Source organism: Mytilus trossulus, chromosome 4 (assembly GCF_036588685.1).
Source record: "Mytilus trossulus isolate FHL-02 chromosome 4, PNRI_Mtr1.1.1.hap1, whole genome shotgun sequence".
Lineage (NCBI taxonomy): Eukaryota > Metazoa > Mollusca > Bivalvia > Mytilida > Mytilidae > Mytilus > Mytilus trossulus.
Genome location: NC_086376.1, coordinates 67952571 through 67976533, shown reverse-complemented (window position 1 = coordinate 67976533; position 23963 = coordinate 67952571). Strand labels below are relative to the sequence as shown.

At 31.5% G+C, this 23963-nt stretch overlaps 1 long non-coding RNA gene across 1 annotated transcript; it reads left to right on the top strand.

Annotated features, from left to right (window-relative positions):
• Positions 1 to 9414: 9414 nt before the first annotated feature.
• On the top strand, positions 9415 to 21424 carry LOC134714136 (uncharacterized). Its single transcript, XR_010106496.1, has 3 exons — positions 9415 to 9527; positions 12343 to 12424; positions 21302 to 21424. It is a non-coding gene; the product is annotated as an uncharacterized LOC134714136 (long non-coding RNA).
• Positions 21425 to 23963: the final 2539 nt, after the last annotated feature.

The following is a 23963-nucleotide window of genomic DNA, read 5'->3' as shown; positions in this document are numbered from 1 at the left end:
GTTGGTTTTCAGTGGGATAATAAGCTCTTTGCGGATCGTGTTCTTCCTATGGGTTTACGGTCTAGTGCTTTGATTTGTCAAAGAATCACTACAGCTGTTAGTTTTATGTTTTATAAGATGGGATACATGGTTATCAATTATCTAGATGATTTTGGTGGTGCGGATACGGTGGATAAAGCTGATGAAGCTTATATTGCTTTAGGTGCATTACTAGATAGTTGTGGGCTAGAGGAGTCAAAGCAAAAAGGAGTAGCTCCTACTACGAGGATGGAATTTTTAGGAATCACAGTTGACACTGTGAAGTTGACTTTGGAAGTTACTTCAGATCGTGTTCTAGAGATTTCGTTGTTAGTTCAGGCTTGGTTAAGAAAGAAAAAAGCTTCTTTAAGAGAGTTACAGTCAATACTTGGGAAACTTCATTTTGTGTCCACCTGTGTACGACCCGGTAGATTATTTGTCAGTCGTTTGTTGAACTGGCTTCGTAGTGCTTTCCCTTCAAATGTCGTGGGCAGTGGACATAAGATATATAGAAAGATTCCGGTAGAGGTACAGAAAGACTTATTGTGGTGGCATAGGTTTCTGTCGAGCTATAATGGTATCTCGATGATGTCTCTTGAAGATTGGTCGTCTCCAGATGAGATTTTTTCAAGCGATGCTTGTTTAGAAGGGTTTGGAGCTATTACTTCAAATCAGTATTTTCATGCTGTTTTTCATTCTGATATCACAAAAGATCAATTACATATCAATTGTTTGGAGTTACTTGCTATTGTGGTTGCGGTTAAAATTTGGGGGGAAACATTTTGCGGGAAAAAAATTCTGATCTTTTGTGATAATGAGGCGTCTGTTCAGGTCATCAATTCAGGTTCATCTAAGGATGCTTTTATGCAAACTTGTTTGAGAGAGCTTTGTTTTATTCAAGCAAGTTTTCAGTTTGAAGTTCGAGCCAGACACATTTTAGGTGTAGAAAATAGACTTGCTGACTATTTGTCTCGATGTCATTGTAGTCATAAATACAGAGAGTTATTTAAGTCAGCTATTTCAGTAGATAGATATGAAGAGGTACCAGTTCTCATGTCAGATTTTTCATTTTTAAATAATTGGTAATTTATTTTACAGAGTTAGAGGTTCTGCGGTTTCAATGTAAAGATTCTGCTAAACATGCTTTTGCGGAGAGTACTTATAAAAATAAGAAAACTCAGTTAGAATCATATTTTATGTTTTGTATATATTTTGAACTTATGCCTGTTCCTGCTACAGTTCATGTTTTGACTCTATATGCACAGTTTCTAAGTAGAAGTTTTAAATCTGTTGACTCTATAAAGAATTATCTTAGTTCAGTAAGATATCTGCATTTATTGTTAGATTTAGAATATCCACAGTTTGAAGCTTTTCATTTGAGATTAGTATTAAGAGGTTTATGTAGAATTAAGGCACATTGTCAAAAACAGGCCTTGCCAATTACTCCCCACATTTTACTTCAAATTTATAGGAAGCTGGATATGAATAGTGCATATGATGCTACTATATGGTGTTTATTTTTACATGCCTTTTTTCTAATGTTTAGAAAATCTAATTTGGTGCCAGACTCCATTTCTACTTTTGATCATAATAAGCAGCTTTGTAGGGATAGTATTATTTTCGATTGTAAGCGTAAGCTATTATTGATAAGTGTTAACTGGTCGAAAACCATTCAGTTTGGTGAGAGAGAATTATTGATACCTTTAGTCTCGATACCAGATTCTCCATTGTGTCCCGTTCAAGCTTTTTTGAATATGAAGTCTTTAGTTTGTACTTCTGATAAGAGTCCAGCTTATTGTTTTATAAAACATAAATTATGTGTACCTGTCACGTATAGACAATTTCAGACAATATTGAGACAGTTAATTACTGAGATTGGTTTAGATGCTTGTTCATATTCTACACATAGTTTTAGGCGAGGGGGGGCGAGCTGGGCTTTTGCATCAGAAGTACCTACTGAATTAATTCAATTGTACGGAGATTGGAAAAGCGATGCTTATAAAAGATATTTGAAATTTTCATTAGATGATAAGATTTCAGTAGCAGAAAAGATGACGGCACATATTTCAGATGTTTTATTATAAATTTTTACAGGGAATTTCTTTGAAAAAAGGGCGACCATTGTGTCAGCGTCTATACCTAAATATGTTAGTGGAATAGATGGGTGTACAACTCAGGCCTTTCCTGGTGCCACTATTGGTCGTCTTACTGAGTTAATTTCATCTGGGAAAGTAGATTTAATTTCATTAGATTTCGTTATAGTTCAAGTTGGTACTAATAATATTTCTTCGTCTCAATCCGTAGATACTATTATATCATATTTCGGAGATTTAATTCACAAGTTAAAAAAGATGACATTTGCTAAGTTGATCTTTACTTCTATTCTTCTTAGACCAGTTGATCACATGAAAACTGGAGCAAAAGTTAATAAAGTTAATACTGAGTTAAAAAGATTGTGTAAAAGAAATAATTTATTATATTGTAATTTGTATAGGAGTTTCGTACTCGACAATATTCCAGATGCTTCCTTATTTGCTCCGAGAGATGGGCTTCATTTAAATTTTGCTGGTACAGAACTTTTCAGAAAAAAGATAGTCAATATTATTAAGCATCAGAGTATATAAGTTGTAATGTGTTGCAACTGTGTTTTTTATTTACTTCATACATGTATATTGTTTACTGTAATTATTCTTTTTTCTCTTTTCAGAGAACTTGCATCCTGAATATGATGCTGGTTTTCCTCTAACTACTCAAGATCTACATATATTTTGAGTTGGTTTGCTGTTTTGTCCTTTCATTATCTATACACATTTTGAAAGGATGGAGCTTATTTGAAGTGAGAAAAAAGAGTGATCATAGTATGTCTGGTTTTTATCATCATTATAACTATTTTGATACTAGTTATTATTTTATCTTTAATTTTTTTTGGCGGCCTTGCAGGCTTGGCGGATGTTTGCCAAAAAATTTGGTTATATATCTATGTTTATGTATTTTCATTTGTGTATTTAATTATTTATGATATATTGTATTTGTAATATATTGAAAAAATATTTATATCAGGCAATACAAATTATACCTACTGACTTCCTTTTATTTCACCCACTTGATAATTGGTTTAATTTAAGATTTAAATTATTTAATTAGCAAAACAGTGAAATTTATATTTTACACCTCAGTAATCACACTGGTTCAAACTAGATTTTCATTAGTATAAACTCTTGCATTAAATTTACTCACTATATTATTTCGCTCTTTTTATTGGATATAAACTTTTCCTTTGTTGTTAATTGTTTATTTATACTATTGCAAAGTGTTTTCTTTACATTTTTGAATTTGATATTACGTTGAAATTACCCACCCTCCCTCCCTTGTTAAATTTTTTTTTTTTCCGTTTAAAAATTCATAGTGGCGGATGTTTGCCAAAAAATTTGGTTATATATCTATGTTTATGTATTTTCATTTGTGTATTTAATTATTTATGATATATTGTATTTGTAATATATTGAAAAAATATTTATATCAGGCAATACAAATTATACCTACTAACTTCCTTTTATTTCACCCACTTGATAATTCAAAATGAAATTCAGCACTTTGCCTGCTGGCTGGAAACCTCTGTGCTGACCCTTCTGTTCTGAGTTTCTCATCTGAAGATGAATCTGAAGTGTTCTTTCCATGAACAACGTTGACATTAGGTTCATGAGTTATATTTTCACCTCCTAGTATAAGTGGCATGTTCCTATTCTGTACAGTTAATGTTAGTTCTCTTACATTCAGTACAACTCTATTAAGCATGATAAAGTCACATCCCAGTAGCATATGACATGACACTGGAGCTACATACAGTTGTTGATTGAAATGTATATCTCCAATCTTGAACTTAATAAGATTGGTAAGCCTGCATGGCATTGTCGTGTTGGTACCAGCACCATGCATGGTGGTCTCCCTGGTAACAGGGCTTAGGCTCCAAAGTGTCAAAAATGTTGTCCTTTAAGATAGTTACTTCTGAACCAGAGTCAACTAGAGCAATTCATTTCTTTCCTGCAATATTTACTTCGACTCTAAAAAGTATGGCTGCTCCTAGTGATCTCACTGTATTGATTCCTGATACTACTCCTTCAGATTCATGAGAACTATCTTTGTTATTCTCATCAAAAGATACTTGTTGAGATGTAGGCTCTTTCTGTACTAACTGTCTTCCTGTTTCTTGTACAGGTCTAAAGGTCTGGACAGTCTTTGATATAATGACCTTGCTGGTGACAATAAAAGCATTCATTATTATAATAAACCTGTCTGGTATATCTCCTGTCACCAGAGATATTCCCTCGCCCATGACCGTGGCCATAATTACGACTAGGCGAATATTCAGAATACCTGTTGTCTTGATTAGGTGACCTAGAACTAGGACTGGTTCCATGTTTGGCTGATTGTTCCTGAACCAAACTGGTTACTGTTGACATCATTTTCTCTATATATTCTTCTATGCGAGAGAGACGATTATCCATACTGGACTTGGTGCTACCTACAACAAGAACTACTGGTGAGTTGACTGGCTTCTCTGAAAGAGATTCCTCCTCCTTCTTGCTAGTTTTCTGAATGGCACTGACTGCCTTCCTAGTGTGCTGACACCATCTAATCATATCCAAGGCTGCATCCATGGACTTTGGTTTAGAGATACAAGCTTCTGCATCATTACAACCCTGACAAAACCTCATGATTGCCTGTTCTGTCATTAGTTGTTCACTGTACCTGCTATAGGCCCTAGTGGCGAGAGTCAACACTCTTTCCGACCACTCCTCCAAGGACTCCTTTTCTCCTTTGGCACTTGTCTGGAAATGAACCTGTGAGGTTTTTGGCAGTTCTTGATGACCAAAACTCTTATTCATATTGGATATGATGTCAGAAAAACTTGCTGTTTTGATGTTTTCCAGGAGTAAGGTGTACTACTAACATTCATTTTTAGCCGTAGCGTTGTCAGTTTATTTTCGATTTCGATTTATTTATGTTGGATTTATGCATTCTTATGCTTCTGCAACTAAGCAATTTGCGCAAGCAAAGAGTCGTGGTAAATTGAACAACATCAAACAGGTCCAACAGGACGTTGCTTCTGTGGAATCTCAAGGAACTGTTCTGGGTCCGGTGTTTTAAGTAAATTATATCAGTGATATTTTGAATATTATCGGATGTTTAGCCAGTAAAAACATCAAAACGTTCAAATGCGTAGTGTAAATTAAAGTATTATTTCCGTAAAAAGAAGAAGAATGGGTTTTCAGTTGTCTTGACATAGCATCCAAATCTTTAAAAACTACCAATATGAGTAAAAGTAAACTTCAAATTTCAACTTTCCTCTAGTGTGAATGAATAGAAATCCATGTCTATGTTGACAGGCTTCAAATGAGAAGCTGAATCTGTTTATCTTTCTGGAGCCAATGAGACCGCCCCCAATTTCGTGTTGATTAGCCTTTAGTTTTTATGTTGTGTTTTGTGTAGACTTAGTACTGTTTTGTGTTTTGTGTAAACTTGTACTGTTTTACCACTGTCCCATGTTCGGGGGAGGGTTGGGATCCCGCTAACATGTTTACCCCCGCCACACTATTTATGTATGTGCCTGTCCCAAGTCAGAAGCCTGTAATTCAGTGGTTGTAGTTTGTTTATGTGTTACACATTTGTTTTAGTTAAAAAAAAAATACATAAATAAGGCCGTTAGTTTTCTCGTTTGAATTGTTTTACATTGTCTTTTCGAGGCCTTTTATAGCTGACTATGCGGTATGGGCTTTGCTCATTGTTGAAGGTCGTACGGTGACCTATAGTTGTTAATGTTTGTGTTATTTTGGTCTTTTGTGGATAGTTGTCTCATTGGCAATCATACCACATCTCCTTTTAAGTTCACCTGGCTCGAAGGGCCAAGTGAGCTTTTCCCATCACTTTGCGTCCGGCGTCCGGCGTCGTCCGTCGTCGTCGTCGTCCGTCGTCGTTAACTTTTACAAAAATCTTCTCCTCTGAAACTACTGGGTCAAATTTAACCAAACTTGGCCACAATCATCATTGGGGTATCTTGTTTTAAAAAATGTGTCCGATGACCCGGTCAACCAACCAAGATGGCCGCCATGGCTAAAATAGAACATAGGGGTAAAATGCAGTTTTTGGCTTATACCTCAAAAACCAAAGCATTTAGGGCAAATCTTACATGGGGTTAAAATTGTTCATCAGGTGAAGATCTATCTGCCCTGAAATTTTCAGATGAATCGGACAACCCGTTGTTGGGTTGCTGCCCCTGAATTGGTAATTTTATGGAAATTTTGCTGTTTTGGTTAATATCTTATTATTATTATAGATAGAGATAAACTGTAAACAGCAATAATGTTCAGCAAAGTAAGATTTGCAAATAAGTCAACATGACCAAAATGATCAGTTGACCCCTTTAGGAGTTATTGCCCTTTATAGTCAATTTTTAACCATTTTTCGTAAATCTTAATAATCTTTTACAAAAATCTTCTCCTCTGAAACTACTGGACCAAATTAAACCAAACTTGGCCACAACTATCATTGGGGTATATAGTTAAAAAAAATGTGTCCCATGACCCGGTCAACCAACCAAGATAGCCGCCACAGCTAAAATAGAACATAGGGGTAAAATGCGGTTTTTGGCTTAAAACTCAAAAACCAAAGCATTTAGAGCAAATCTGACAGTGGTTAAATTGTTCATCTGGTTAAGATCTATCTGCCCTGAAATTTTCAGATGAATAGACAACCCTTTGTTGGGTTGCTGTCCCTGAATTGGTAATTTTAAGGAAATTTTGCTGTTTTTGGTTATTATCTTGAATATTATTATAGATAGAGACAAACTGTAAAAAAACAATAAATGTCGGCAAAGTAAGATCTACAAATAAGTCAATATGACCGACATGGTCAGTTGACCCCCTTTAGGAGTTATTGCCCTTTATAGTCAATTTTTAACCATTTTTCCTAAATCTTAGTAATCTTTTACAAAAATCTTCTCCTCTGAAACTACTGGGCCAAGTTAATTATAGAGATAAAAATAATTGTAAGCAGCAAGAATGTTGAAGTAATATAAGATGTAAAAAACACATCACCATCACCAAAACACACTTTTCAGTGTCATGAATCCATCTGTGTCCTTTGTTTAATATGCATATAGACCAAGGTGAGCGACACAGGCTCTTTAGAGCCTCTAGTTCGTCACGGTGTTGTCAGTTTATTTTCGACTTGTGAGTTTGAATGTCCCTTTAATATCTTTCACCTATCTTTTAAAGTTTTTCAACTATAGTAATACAGCATACTGAACAAGTGACACGATTTTCAATTGTAATCTAATGAAATAAAGGGATTGAATTTTCAGAAAAGCACGAAGCGGCATGCTATTTAAAGCAGTGTGGAAAATTTGCGTTTTAAAACCCTAGTACATGACTACAACTAACTACACTAGTTACAGATAAGAGCACTGTGCAAAGTCGTACATCCATGTAGGATTCTAATTTTCCGCCTCTTTTTTTCACATAAATCAGTCGTTATTATTGATTTGAAATTCGACGTTAAAACCAAAAAAATAAACCAAATACGTCAGCATTGTAATCGAGCAAGAAAGGCTTTGTTTAGTGATGATTTTCTCAATGTTTTCATTAAAATAAAGTGTTTTCAAATTTCTATTCTACTTCCCGCGTTTCTTTATCGGTTAGGTTGTTGTCCATGTACCATTGTCCCATTAGGTTTCTTGTATGCTTCCGTTGGCATTAGATAAACACCAACTGAAATTTAAAGATACATCGAAAATCACCAATACAGAACAACGCACTTATGCGCAACAAGATACACCACATTAATCATTCTGATTCAAGGCAATTGAAAAAAAGAAACAAAGAAAAAACGATTAAAATCATTTTTCCAAAATTTGATCACTTCACAACCTATCTATAGAACCGAGGCCAATGTCCATCTTTTTAGGCCGTATGTAGATTTGTTGGTTGTTTTTGAGTTACTGTCTTATTGACGTTTATTCTACTTTTGCTAAAAATAAGAACAGTCGACCAGACTCACTATAACGATGTACGCATGACATTATCAAATAATATTTAAGGTTTATGTACCCTTCTGTAGCCATTTTTGTGCGAACTTTTCAAACTTCAATTGTATCAAAACTAAAGATATAATGAATAATAGAGATAGGCCATTTTGTACATATTCCAAGGGAAAAGTTGATGCAAAGCATAGCCATTATTTTTTACTGTTTCATTGCATTTATAGAAAAAGAGGACTTTGTGGCAAATAAATCAAGATTTTTATAGAACATCCACAGCCTTTATCCTTGTACTCTCATATTTGACAATTTTATGACTAGAAGAAATAGGATTATTGCATGCAGTGCTAGCATTGATTTCCTTAATACAACTTTATAAATGTAGTTATTGGTTAAAACAAATATAAATATGGCCAAAATCAAGTACACCTTTTATGGTGCGCTCGACTTTAGTGACTCAGCACGAGGTGTTTTGGAATTTACAGGTTGCTTAGAACCTTTTGTAAAAAATAAACACTAGCACATCATAGAAAATCAAGTGAGAAACTTATGTTTCAAATTTTATAACAAAAATCTCTGTGGATTTTCTATAAAAATCTTGATTTATTTGCCACAAAGTCCTCTTTTTCTATCAAATGCAATGAAACAGTAAAAAATAATGCTTTGCATCAAGTTTCACCTTGGAATATTAACTAAATGGCCTTTCTCTATTATCTATAATATCTGTAATTTTGATACAATTGATGTTTGAAAAATTCGTACAAAAATGGCTACAGACGGGTACATAAACCTGAGAAAGAAAAAAAACAGCACTAAAAACAACATAGTAACTGTCTCATCATCTCTTACTAATTAACTCAATACTTTCTGCTTAAGAATTACTGAATATTTTATTTCAAATGCATTCATCTATTTATCTTTTTTTGTAAACATATATTTACTACAAAAAAAAAGACAACAAAGACCTATGTAGATAAATTCACCAAAAAGAAAATCTGCTAATTCTTTCTTTTTTCCGTTTTCTGTTTCCGCCGTTTAACAACACCCCCTTGGAAGCAAAGTGATTTATATTGTTTTAAAATTCTTATTCGTAAACCCAAATGAACATAAAATATTTATCATTTTTGTACTGGTATGGATAGTAAACCCCATATTGACAGAAACAAGTGCCTGTGGTTTTTATACTGATATTTCATTTTTTATTTTTTTTGAATGCGAGGTGGTACATTGATGGGTCATTGATAGTAAACATTTTTTTATCAGAACAGCAAATAGAAATAGTAAATAATGCCCCCGAGGTCATATGTTATAGGACTAAATATCCCGATCGAACCGACCTTACTATAATTAACCAAACACGTGCTATAAACAAACAACAATACGAAACAAAGAGAGATGCAATATGATTGCTGATGGCACTATTATACACAGCAACAACAACAAAAAAACAGGAAAAAGATATAAAGAACTACAGGTAATACTCCTTTACAAAACTAGAAACATATCCAAAATGCATAATAATGACTCAATAATTGATACTGTAAATCCAGAAGTTATTGTGTGCATTTATTATTGCAAAATATATAGACAAATATGCGAAATTCATTTTTGCGATTTCAAGAAAAACTTCATTACAGATCAATGTTTCAGATATCCCTTATTGTTAAAGGATTTACAGTGACCTATAATTGCTTTTATCCTCCTCTTTGAACAGGTGCCTATCAGTTTCATTGGTATAATCATACCACACCTCCTTGTTTTGTATGACCAAGGAGATTATATGACCAAGGGGGTTATATTGTAACATAAAATATTGTCCCCCATGAAATATTGTCCTTGTCTTGTCTGTAAAAAATTTGTCACCTCCTTCTGGACAATATTTCACTATGAAATTCTGTTCATGACAATACTTCACTCTGAAATACTGGCTTTGAAAATATTTTCTAATCGAATTATAAACAATTAGAAAAAGTATGCAGCATGCACATTTATAACTGAAATGGTTTTGTATAGCAAGGAATTTATAGTATTACTAATAGTGAGTTTCAAATTTACATAATTATATTACAAGTGGTTAATTATAGATTAAAGAATTGTTTAGCGTGTATGTTTCATTGTAACATAAATTGGATTTTTTCCTTTGATGTTTTTATGAAATAATTTGCTTAAAAATTGTGTCGAGGGAAAACCATGGTATATTATATGCAAATTAATGTTGTACCATTCTTTGCTATTTTATAAATATGCAACTCAACTAGAATCCAAAGGAAAAAGGCGGAGCTTCAGCCATGGTACAACATATTCATGTTCATGTTATTCCATGGCTGAAGCTCCACCTTTTTTTTTTTAAATGTAACCGCCTCTAAAATATTTCGGAAACTGTAAAACGTACTTAAAGGTCAAGATCTTCATTTGTTTTCATTTTATAAGAAAAAGCAATAAATTATATGTAACACATTTTAAGAAACCTTTTTCAAATTATATAGGATTGTTAAGAACTTTGGAAACAATTACTAAATGTTTCTTCTTTCAGTTTTTAAAAATATAAAATGTAAAACTATCATTTCCTTTGCGAAAATTCAATTAAATTTCGATTTAAAAAGACCTGTAGAAAAGGGAATAAATATCGGCTACAAATATCTGTGAAAAAGCATGATTTATGAATTTTTTTTGCAATCAATTAGGGGGACGTACACTATCTACGCCTCCTGGACCCGCCACTGTTTAAATACATTGTTTTATCATTAAAATTGTGTTTTAATAAATAATATAATAATCCAATAAATAAAGTCACGGAAGAAAAGCATTTTTCAATTAGATGAAAATTCTTTAAAATATGATTAGTTTTTATGATACATTGAAAAAAAAAAAAAAAAAAAAAAACAATTCTTACCGTCATTAGAATAATTATTTAATCCTTGTCGCTGGAATCGGATTTTCCTAATTTTTTGTTTACCTCAGTTTGATGACATTATGAAATTACCTGTGCATACAATCATACACAGGGCGCAAAACTAAAAAAATCATTTTCTTTACTTTCTGCAAATTCATTGGTTCTATTACATGAAATACACAGACTATCATACACGAAGAGAAAAAGTGACTTGCTCGAGCTTCCATTTCATTGGATAAAACTGTAACGTGATCAATTTCCAATTTTAGTTGAAGGTCTTGAAGCTGTCAATCATTTTATTTATATTACAAATTTTATATACCATGTGTCTTACTCATTAACATATTTAAACAAACTCATCCTTCGGATTCGTTTGTTTAAATATGTTAACTCGTAAACACCATGGTATATACAGTACTTGTATTACATTATAGTGTACAAATATAAGTAATGTACTGACAATCACTTATTTTGTATGTATATACACAGGCACTTATCGCAGTAATAAAAAAATCATATATCCTTTCTCTTACATGAATATATATATTGATAACCTCCCCTTCATTAGACAAAATTCCATGACAAGCTGTCTATGAAATATTGTCTCAATACTCACAAAGAAAATATAGTCAATATATAACCTCCCTTCAACAGGACAAAATTTCATTGTATTCATCTGTGAAATATTGTCTCAATTCACACAAAATATAACCTCCTTTTAACAAGACAAAATTCAATAGTATTCATCTGTGAAATATTGTGTTCATACAGACAAAATTTCAATTTGAAAATTTGTCCTTCTCTGAACATGTTTCCATAGACTAGGACAATATTTCATGATACATAGTAGTGAAATATTGTCTAGTGGTACAATATTTCATAGGACAATATGTTGCTTCACAACTTGACCTCCTTGGTATGACCAAACATTATTGCCCAACACTCTTTCTTTCATCCTGTTTTGAATGCCAGTCCCACATCAATCACTTTGCTTGGATTACATCAATAACATAGGATCCTTTTTCTGCAGAAAAAAATAATTTATACTCCTTGATATAACATAAACACATTCTAAATGTATAGTTTTGAAACTAGAAAATATGTAATTTGTATCCTATTTGTATTATCCTAAAATATATGGAAAATATATTAAAATGCTGGGTGAGCAATTCAAGCTATAAGGAGCCTCTAGTTATTATAACTGGCATGTGTTCAAATAGTTCATTGAGATTTTGAACATTACACAAAAAGTAATCCATTGTAATGTCTACTGTCAGTTTATGAAATATCACTTTCAAATTCATTAAACATTAAGTTATGAATTATTTTTTTCAATTAAGATTAACATTAATAAAAGAAAAAAATAAACAAGTTGGTTTTTTTATCTTGCTTTCAGAATATGTGTACTCAGAGGAATAGCTCAACAGCAGAATGTGCATAGTGATGCTGTTATCATGGCTTGGCAATATCTTGTACAGGTATGTTATTTCATCTTACACCTTGTAAAAGTAGCTTTTGTGTTAATTTGAGATTAAACCAGGTGTTGTTGGCATTTTAGACAAATTTGATTGACTTGAGTATAGTTTTATTTCCAAACTGAAAAATATATGAGTTCTGTTAAGACATTTTACCAGATAAAATGGAGTTATCTCCCATTAGCTGTTATAAATCTTGACCTTTTCACAGTATCTTCTTGATAATGTTGCAACATTCTGTTTTAATGAAGTTTTAAAGGATCATTAGACAAAGGTCTATCTTTCTGTATAGTTTACTTTGTTTGATTTACAGAAACATAAAATAATATATATACATTATTTTCTTGTTGAAATGTCAATCATAAAGGAGAAGAAGGCCTGGTAACATCCTTTCTGGCCCTAACATATAGCATTTTTACAAATTTGTTAATATGTAAACTTGTAGCTATTTATTGGAAAGTAAAATACTTGTGTTTTATAAATATGAGCTGTTTTTGACAATAAAATGCAAAAGCATTAGGTAATAACATTATAAATTTATGCAATGTTACTGAAATCTTCACAATTTGAGCATTCATGCTAACTTTAATACAGTTTTTTTCTTAAATGGAATTAGCCGCTTTAGTGTTCGTTCTTAATATTTAAATATATGTTGTATTTGGTTGTTATACATAATATATATAAGGGTTGAGAGTGAATATGAATGCGACCACTTGCATTTTAAACAAAAAAAAAACATGTGATATAAAGTGATGATTTATGGCATATTTGATAAATTTTTCATTTTAAAGTTTGAGTTTGAGCCTCTCTAATGTCCAAAATCAGTCACTTTTTTTTTTAAAACTTAGTGAGTAGACACTTTAATAGTGTTTTAGAAATGTTGAAAAATCTTTGATTTGATTAGTTCGTATTTTAGGCCAAAAACAGCCCTTACAGAACCTGCTCCTTTTCACTGATACTGTCTGACTTTGTGTTTTTAAATGCTTAATTGCTGCAAATCAACTTATTCTTTCAACTTTTTGTATTAAAATATCAAGAGTTGTTACTGTTATGGGTTTCAAGCTGGAGCACCACGGATGTTAACAAAATCTGTTTGACTTTTGCAACTATATTCATTCTTATAATTTTTTGCATATGAAAATTCCCTATGAAGAAGATAAGATTTTCCCATGACTTGATATAAGTCAATGCCATTATAAATGTGTAACAAACCTATGAATTAACTAAGGAATTACCAGTATTTACTATCAAGATGAAGAGCAGCAAGACTATTTCTTTGATAAATGGCTTATATATCTAGCAAATGAATATCCAGAAAGTTGTTTCATGCATACCAGTAGCCAGGCGGGATCGGACCAAACCCCCCTGTCCAAACCACCCGTGAAAACAAATAAGCACTGTTAAAGTCAAGGTTCTGTTCGATTTTGACTGTTAAAGTCGAGTTTGTGAGTCCAAATACCCCCCCCACTTGAAAATTCCTGGCTGCAGGCCTGTTATACATACCCATAGCCAGGGGGGTTCGGGGGTGGACGAATACCCCCTTGAAAACAAAATAGCACTGTTTAAAGTCAATGTTCTGTTCAAAATTATAACTGTTAAAGTAGAGTTTGTGATTCCAACGAACCCCCCCTTGGAAATTCCTGGCTACAGGCCTGCCATGCACATAGATAATCATTCACTCAAATGGTTGCACTATATAAATATTTACTCTAGATCAAATTACCAAATTTTAGTAATTAGGGTATCAATACTTGAAAAAAATATATTAATAATTGATAACAACATGTCATAGAAATAAATGCAGTATACTTGGTTATAGATGCTATTGATTTAAGTGGAGGTGACAAATTTAACATGACTAATGAAATTTCTTGTTATAATTATTTTTAAATTAGATGGTGTCTAATATCGTTTTATTTATTTAAAAATAATGAATGAAAAATTTAACCCCTTTTTTTAATTTTCTTTGTAATGTGTTTAATTGTTTGTGCCAAACGAACATTAAATGCAAAAATTGTGGGGGATATCCATGTGATCATATTGATTGAGATATATAAATATGATCTGAACAATAGTGTAACTTGAAGGTAAAGTGATATCAGTTAATTACCCATCATTCAATTACCACCACCACTGAGCATATCTTTAGTACAGAATATTAATGGCATACAGAAAAATGATCAGCAATGCAAGATCTACAAAAATGTCAATATGACTGACACCATAAATTGATTCCTTGTAGGAGTAATAGCCAAAAAATGATGATTTTTTTTAATTTTAGCATATAGTTTCTTTTATCTTCAAAAATATTGCATAGGGACAGAAAATATTAACATTAAAAATTATCTAACGCCTGCAGTTAAGAAATATGGTGCATGCTTTTATAATTGTGATTCTTAACCATTTAATGGACAAAATTGTATAAGTTATAAATAAAGCTTTACAAGTTTTATTTTGTTGCAGAACCTATACTTTTGCAAGTTTTGCAAAAATATCTAGATTACTAAGTTTTTATATAATCCTTTTTTAGCATTTTGAAAACAATAAACAATAAAAGTGAATAGCAAAATAAGATGAACAAAAATGCTAATACACATGTATGAATGAAACCATTTATTGTTGGTTTTTTTTCATTTATGAATGGAAATTTGTTCCTATGTATACACTGAAACCTTTTTATGTAATAATACATAACTGATAGATTAATATGATACCATTGCTAAAGTTTTTGTCAAACATTGCTTTGGCAAAGGGTTCTTACTCTGTAATTACTGGGCATGTTCAGATCAAATATTGATGAAATGATACTTTGATCATATTTTAAAAAATTGATAAAATTCATAATTAATAGCTTAGTTTATACAAAAGAAATACTTCTAAGGATTATGCATTTAGAAGTTAACCTTCTGACCTCACTTAAAATTGAATACAGCTGCAGTTTACAGAAAAACTAAAGAAAAATGAAATTTTCTAGACACTTTTAAACAATTTAACCATTTTGCATAAACTTTAAAAAAATAATTGCAGTGGCAGTTTTGAATTAAAATAAAGACCTGTTCAGTTGGATAACAATATCGTTCCATGAAAAAAACATTGAACCCATACCCAGTAAAAATTTTAACATGTAAAAAAATTTCAGACTTGATCCCTTGATCTTTTCAAAATTCGTAATAACTGTACCTGTTGCGATTATTGATGTTGAAGATTTTTTCATTTATGAATTGAAATGTTTCCTTGTTTTACTTCTCTTTCCCACATTATATTTGAATTCAAAATTATTCTAGATATTTGTCAATTTTATGTAAAACAAAGGGACATGACTTGCATTGACTATAGGTAATTTATTCCCCTCCCGTATATGGAAGATGGTATCAGGTTTATTTGACGATGTCATAATAGTTACTAAACAGAAATTTTTTTGGTCAAATTTGACCAGAAGTATAAAAAAAATCAAAGGTTTAAAAAGTCGGGACAGAACAAAAATTCCTGGTGAAATGCCATAAAAATTTGTCTTCAATTTCATGCCTGAGCCATCAAAGGGATCAGTTTACAATTGAAATTTAAATCCTATACTTAAGTCTTTAAAAATTGACTTAACCTAGCTGTTCATATAAATATCTTACTTCATACATTGTTCAGATTGTTAGATATATTTTGTCAACATTTTTAATACATTTATGCCTGATTACTTGAGGTATTTGTTTTTAAATCCACTTTCTGTGGATTAAATGTTCAACACCTTGTTGAGGATTATGATTATTATCCCCAGATAATATCTCGGCAGAAGTGTGTATTTATTCGACTTTCTTTATCACCAATCATGATCTGTTCAAATTTCAAAGACAATATGTATTTATTACACCTTTTAGGTGAAAAAGATTATTTAAATATTTGAATTAGTTTGAGGATTGAAAATGAATTATCATTGAAATCTAAATGTGAAAATCATTTTTATTTCAAAAGAGAATTTAATTTTTATTACATGTCTTATATGAACAATAATTTTTGAGAATCAGAAACTAGGGGGAATGAAAGATTAATCTATACATATGTGTATTCATTTCAGATTTACTTCTGTAATGCAAATTAAGTAGTCAAGCCCTTGACCCCTACTTTTTATGCTCACTATAGCGACCTATGATGGTATACTGAGTCTGTTAAGTCTGTTCACCTGTCTGTCCATCACATATCAGAAGAAGATTAGATTTAAGGCAATATTCACAAACAGTGCACCTTCTACAGACTATGCTGAGATATATTGTCAAAATTTTACTTGATTGTTAGGAATTGATAAAAGAGTCACTTGTGATTTTGAAAGTTTCTTTGTTGTTCCAAAGTCACTGAACATTAACTGTCAGGTTTAAGGATGTCTGCTTGTCATGTTTTGGATTTTTTGTCAGATTTTCAAAATCCTCTGGTTTTATCGATTTGATTGCCTAAAAAAAAATCCCCATGAACCCCCATTTTTCTTTTTATAAATCTTTTACATGTATAATTATAAGTCATTTGTAAAAGTCTTATAAAATTTTATTTATTTTTTAACAGTATGAGTATTTGAGAACTTTAACTGGTCAATGATAAAGCTATGAAAAAGCAAGAGAGAACATTTTCCCGCTAAAATTTTAATGGCTAATATCTCGAAAACAAGCACATGGACCCCTATATTTTTTTTGCAATTTTGATTCCTACAATTCATTCCCTATCAATACATACTAGTTTTATGAAAAGTTATTTATTTTGAAACTGAGCAGCGAACATCCTTAACAGTAAATTGAATGATATTTTATATTTTCATATTGCTGTTGTCAACATAAACATTATCACTATTTATGTGGATTATTGGACATGACAAAGGTACCTATAAAATTTTGACCACAATAGAAAACTGACGCCACAAAGAAAAGTTGTTGTTGTATGACATTTTTAATTCAAGTGTCCCAGATTCCCTAAAAATAGCAATAAGAACTATTGAAGTTTAGTCTGTGGTTTGTGCAATTAATTAATTAAGAGACTGCATCCAGATACTTTTACTTTCATTTATCTATGATTTACTGATAAATGGACTTACTGGATCAGTATAGACTGAAGTATTGAATGATCTTCTTTACCTTTGATCTGTCTACTTGAGAGACCATATTATTTCATCTGTGAAATATAACTACACTGAAGAGCAATTAAGTGGTCAATTCCTTTAATCAAGAGCTGACCAAGGTTATATTGACCATTGTCCAGGACCACTTAACACCTTTATATCAGTAATTTATATTATTTAGCTACTTTTACCAAATGTTCCTTTTATGTTTCTTGTGATTTACATGTTATACTTGATATGTTATTTCACAATGTCATTATGACTATATAAGAGGTTTAAACAGTTTGAATCATTCCTTAAGAGTTCTTATTAGGATTATACTTATCATTGGTCATACCGACCACAAAGTGACCTGTTTATCCTTCATATATCCCTAACATAACAAAAATTACTGAACAGTTATAAGAAAAAGTTAAAAGTCCATAGGTCGAGACATAAAAAGAAAGTACACATGAGTTGTTAGACCTATGGTTATAAAGTATTAAATGGAAAAAAGATGAAATGCCAATTGCCAAACAAAATGCAGATCATGTCAGTATATTAAAACACCAGACTAGTGTAAAATGCTGCTTTGGCAGCCTGTCACTAGTCCAATGGCCCAGATAAGTAAATATTGATTCAGACTAGTTAATTTTCAATACTCATATAGGAACAAGATTTTAATATTTAATTTCTGGACTAGTAGATGAAAAAGTTTTGGTTCAGACTACTTTGATAAACATACTTGACATGAAATTATAGGTCTTTTTATTTATTTCATGATTTTTAAGACACAAAAAAAATCACCAAGCGAAGACAAAGCAGCCATATTGAGATGATGTGTGGGAAGATCTCTATTAAATCAGAAACAACCAATCTTTTCAATGGAACATGTGCCTTTAAATTAGGAAAGAAAAACCTCAATTTATTTCAAGTTCATTTGATTTTCAAAAGATAAAAACTGATTGAAATTTATCAATTTTTTGCATCATACCAATGCTAGTGGGTAATTCTCCAGCATATCAGATGATGGTTTCCAGTATTCCAGAACCATGTCATCTGTACTTAGATCTGTATCATATGTTTATGCCTCAGGTTTTTGCCACACTTTTTTCTTGTTTATCAATCTTGTAATGCTAAATGCAAGATCAAAATTGATATCACTTTAGGAGTACAAAATATGCTATATATTATTCTCCTTTTCTCAATAGGAATAAAATCAGCAATGTTTTAGTTTTATTCATAGCATACATATTTTGCTCAACTTTTTCTAATTGCAAATGCTCAGGATGAACTCACTTATTGAATAAGAAGTCATTAATCTTATTTTTGCTATAAATACATTTTTTTGTCCATGAAATATTTATAAATATTTCTTCAAAATTCTACAATTATTGGTTGTATGTTTATAATTGTCATGTGTGAAAAAATGTAAACCAGATAACAACACCTCACAAAAACTTTCTGTTTACAAGCCCTTTTAATAGTAATTGAAACATTTATCTGATTTTCACCTTTGTATGAAAAAAATGTTTTGAGCTATGGTGCCCCCAATGATTTGACACATCATGACATATAAAGATACTATCACATGAAATAGATCTCTCCGACAAATATTCTTCATTAAGCAGACTGCTGGGTTGACCACAATTTATGAGACGTTTGAAGATCTTGGAGCAGCGATGAAATTAAGAATTTTTCCCCTTCAGATGATCTTGACTTGATATATATGTAAATTGTGACTTTTCTTTCCCTTTGTATTATATTATATAGATGGGTTATATGATATAGTTTTATAAAATTCAGATTTTAATGAAGATTTGTTGTGATTTATATCAAAGTATGATGTCTGTTTAATGAAACTTCAGAACTGCAGACCTCACAATAAAATATAATTATCATTCTCAATATAGCTAATAGGTGAGAAATGGATAAAATCTATACTTATATCTTCTGAATATTTTTTTTAAAGCAATTCATACCTAGAAACTTTCAACAAGTTTTTCTCAGAAACAACTAATCTAAGCTTCATAAAAATTTGTATCAGGCTACTTGTGAGCATGATAAAACTATGTGATGCCAGCCATTTTAAAAAGGGGGGTTCCCATTCAAATGCATTGATCGTCCAAAAAATGGGGGGGGGGTTCAACACCCTTACCCCCCCCCCCTGGATCCGCTAATGGTATCATTAGTAAGACATATCTCGCCGTATATCTTCTCTATAATAGTTGATGTATCATATACAGTTATAAGTAAGGTAATATAGTCTGATTGAACAGCACTATCAATATATTTTAATCAACCTTATCACTTTGTATTTGACATGATAGTTTAATGACTTAAGGCGGCTTGAATTTAGTTGAAAGTTAATAATCCCTAAGTGAAAATTTACAAATCAAACTTGAAGGACATTAAATTTCAAAAATACCATTTGACACAATCAAACAAGATATCACACATATAGTTAGTTATTTATACTTTTAGCAACATGAGTTTCTTGTTGTTGTTCAAGGACTTTAGATTTAGAACCCTTTGATTGAGTGGTTGTGTAGCTGTTTTGTTTTTTGAAAATTGTCTTTTTAACTAGATATAGGAAGATGTGGTGTGAGTGCCATTTATATTCCTATTAAAAGTTATTTATATTAAAAGTTTCTCCTTTGAATTGTCTGGATGTAATGTTGTATAGCTGACTATACTGTAGGGGTTGTGTCCATTGTTTAAGGCAATGTGATGACCTTTTATGGCTATAACTGCTTACATCATCATTATTTGATCTCTGGTAAATTATTGTCTCATTTGCTATCATACCAAATCTCCTTATCTTTATATGTATGAATATTATTGCTCCATGTATGATCACTTGTAAGATTGTAATAAAATTGAGTCATATTGACCTTCATTTTATTAATAAAGCATTAAAATACAGAGGAAACTGAAATGATACAGTTAGTTTGAGAAGATATACAATGACTGTGTCAACTTTGTTTATATGAATGAATCAAGTTTGCAGTTCTATATTAAGGTGCTTGCTCAAGATGCAGTGTTAGGTGAATGAGGATAGTTGACAATTGGAATAAATACAAGCATTGGGATTAAATATCATTTGTGTCTCTAACAGCTCTTATAAAAAAAGAAGATGTGGTATGATTGCCAATGAGACAACTGTCCACAAAAAAACAAAATGACACAGACATCAACAACTATAGGTTACCACACGGCCTTCAACAATGAGCAAAGCCCATACCGCATAGTCAGCTATAAAAGACCCCAATATGACAATGTAAAACAATTCAAACGAGAAAACTAACGGTCTTATTTATATAAAAGAATGAAGAAAAACAAATATGTCACGCATAAACAAACGACAACCACTGATTTACAGGCTCCTGACTTGGGGCAGGCACATACATAAATAATGTGGCAGGTTAAACTTGCCTTTTTTATGTCAAGAAATGACATTCTTGGTGTCTATTTAAACCTTATTGCCTTATGTATGCATTAACGGCATTTAATTAGTGGAAATACAGGAAATGCAGTATTTTTATTTAACATTGTTTGATTATCTTATACTTTGATTAAGCTTAAGTCTACCCCTTTATAGTCAAATAATAAGTTTAATTGCTATAATCATTGATTGATTTGGTCATTTGGTCAAACGTTTATGCCAGAAAAACTCTGAAATAATATTGTACAAGCAATTTAAAAAGTCTGTTGAATGTTTATTACTAATGCAAGTCTGGGCTTTAAGTGCTTGATGTCATGACACACAACAATAAATATCTGTAAATTGTGCTATTATTTTATTTCAGAATCTAAGCACTGCTGTTAAAGGTACCTGTCGCTAAGAAGATTGGCTAGTTAGAAAACATCAGTACCAAGTACTATGAAGTAGGCAATTGGATTATATTAGATGGAAAAATCTGTTGATTCAACGTTCTGGGTATTTTCCTTTATAATATCACCATTTGAAGAAAGGAAAAAAATATTCAATTTTCATATTTAGAACTTTGCTCGCAAATGCCACAAAGGAGTCGGTAGGACAATGCTCCTTTTTTGTTCCTTGAATTGAAAAATCAGTGTTTATTGGCACAAGATCTTCAAACTCTTTGTCCAAAGCATAAAAAAACTCCCAAAATAGCCTCATTTTGAGATCTTGTCATTTCTTTTAAGATCTGTACCCAAAAAGATATTTTGCTGCATAATGCATGTATAATATATCTTTTTGGGTTAATTTTTTTAATTATATGCATAGATATATTTTGACAATTCTAGATTAAAAACATGAATATCAACATTTCAATGCGTCATTATAAGTTAGATCTCAAGTGACATTCATATTATAGATATAGAATTATCATAATTATGAAAGGCTTGAATATGTTTTTCTGTTATGCAGTTTCAAGGAATAATTTATATGAACTCCACCTTTGTAGTTTTAATCAGTAAAAAGAAAGACCTAACAAATTTCAGTCAGAAAAAAATTACAAACTAGTGGTTAACATTCATGAATTTGTTTGGGTAGTTGTCTTATTAAACGGATACCCCTCATATCCATTTGATCAAATTATTCACAACAAGGCCTAAGGTACAACAAATTTGAAATATTTTTGTGGTTTATATTACACTTTGTATTATTTTGTATTATTACTAGTTCAATGACTTGGCTTTTTTCACCGCAGTTGATACAAATACAAAGTGTTTCATATTATTATCTGTTTTTTTCCAATTATTTTATTTATTAAATGCTATGCAATACTTTAAATAGTCTACTATCAGATATATTTCACTTAATGCCCCGCCAAGATAAAAAGACAATAACAAAGAAAAATATTCCATTTAGGCTTTCTTTTATTTCCTTCGTGTGAAAATCAATACATTGATAACTGCACAATGAAATGCAAGTTACATACTTTTTGATTTGAGTATTGTATTTTGGACCCCCTGTAAACTATATTGCTCTGCAGGAGATATTCTATACCAGAACAGTGTCTCAACCCCAACAACTCCTAAGTGGAGGGAATCCATTTACACACCTGTCAATACTTTCACCTTAAGACAATGATTTTGGTAAGGGGTGGATAACTCTATTTAGAAGAGTATCTATAATTGCTGTCTTGTTTGTCAAGTTGTAAATATTATAATTGACTGGTGTAACAATAGAAAAGAATGCAAGTATACATTTGAGGGTTCTTTTGAGAAAGAGGGTTCTATATGTTCTTTTGATCATTTTCATAAGTTTATGACTTGCAATTTCTCATCTCACTTTAATCAAACTTTGCATCTTGCCATTAATTGATATGAAAACACAAAAGAAAATGTCCCTGAAATTGGTTATTTCTAAGTTGGCAAATAATGATATGTCAAATTTTCAAATGACTGAGATGTTTGAAATACTTGTATTATGTAGGGAAACTTTAACTATTGTTTGCCACTACATACATGTTGTTAATTTCATGTTTGTATTTGGTCACATGTCATTCATTCTTTGAAGCTTTCAAGTCAACCACAATTGTATCTCAAATATCCATATTTACATCATGTATATTGCCCATTTTTAATAAGAAATAAAAATGAATCTGCCCTTTCTTGATATTTTAAGTTTTCTGATTTTGATTATACTTTTCTTGTTCCAATTTTATCCCTTTATATTTCTATTTCAGGGTGATGCAAAAGATGAAATAGAGAAAAGATTGGAAGTTAGTTGTAATGTAATTAAGGTTACAATACACCATTAGATTTTATGGGCGCAGCCATTTTATGAGCATAACATGGTATTCAGAATTAAGAGTATGGCGAATCCTGATTGGTCGATATGTGCGCCCGTTATTTTTTATTATAAGAGACTTCGTGCACTCTGCTTTATACAAAAGGCAAAATAAAAATTATTCCGTAGCCCTAAAGGCACTGAGATGACTTTTCAACGCTACGACAAGACACGTATTTTTAAGGGTAAAATTGAGAGGCATGGGAGATAAGTACAAAATACGCTTAGAAAAGCAACGCGAACCTATATTTTTTGGACCAAAAAATACTGTCCTAATAACTTTTCTTTGATTCTAGCAAGGTTTCGTTAAGAAAATCAACTTTCTAAAGTCTGTATCTCGAAAAAGGCTACCATTGTCGCCTATGGGGAAATTAATTGTTTATTTTAACCTATACAGCACCGACATTTCTTTATCATAGTGCTCAAAAAGTGTCAAAAACAGTCATTTTACTTGACATTTGATGTGAAACCGTATTTTTTGGTGGCAAATGAAATATTGATTATCTAGTTTTTAAGCTATAGTCTGTTTCATATTGGTATTGCATTTTACCTTAGAAACAAGGGTGGGCTCGACTTTTGACTTACTGTGGAACGAATATGTCATTTTCTGAAGTTCTGCTGATTTGTTCGAAAAGAGCAAGTACACGTCTAGAGTTTGTGAATATAAATCGATTTTTAAACATAACAATCTCGACCCAAGTGCTGTT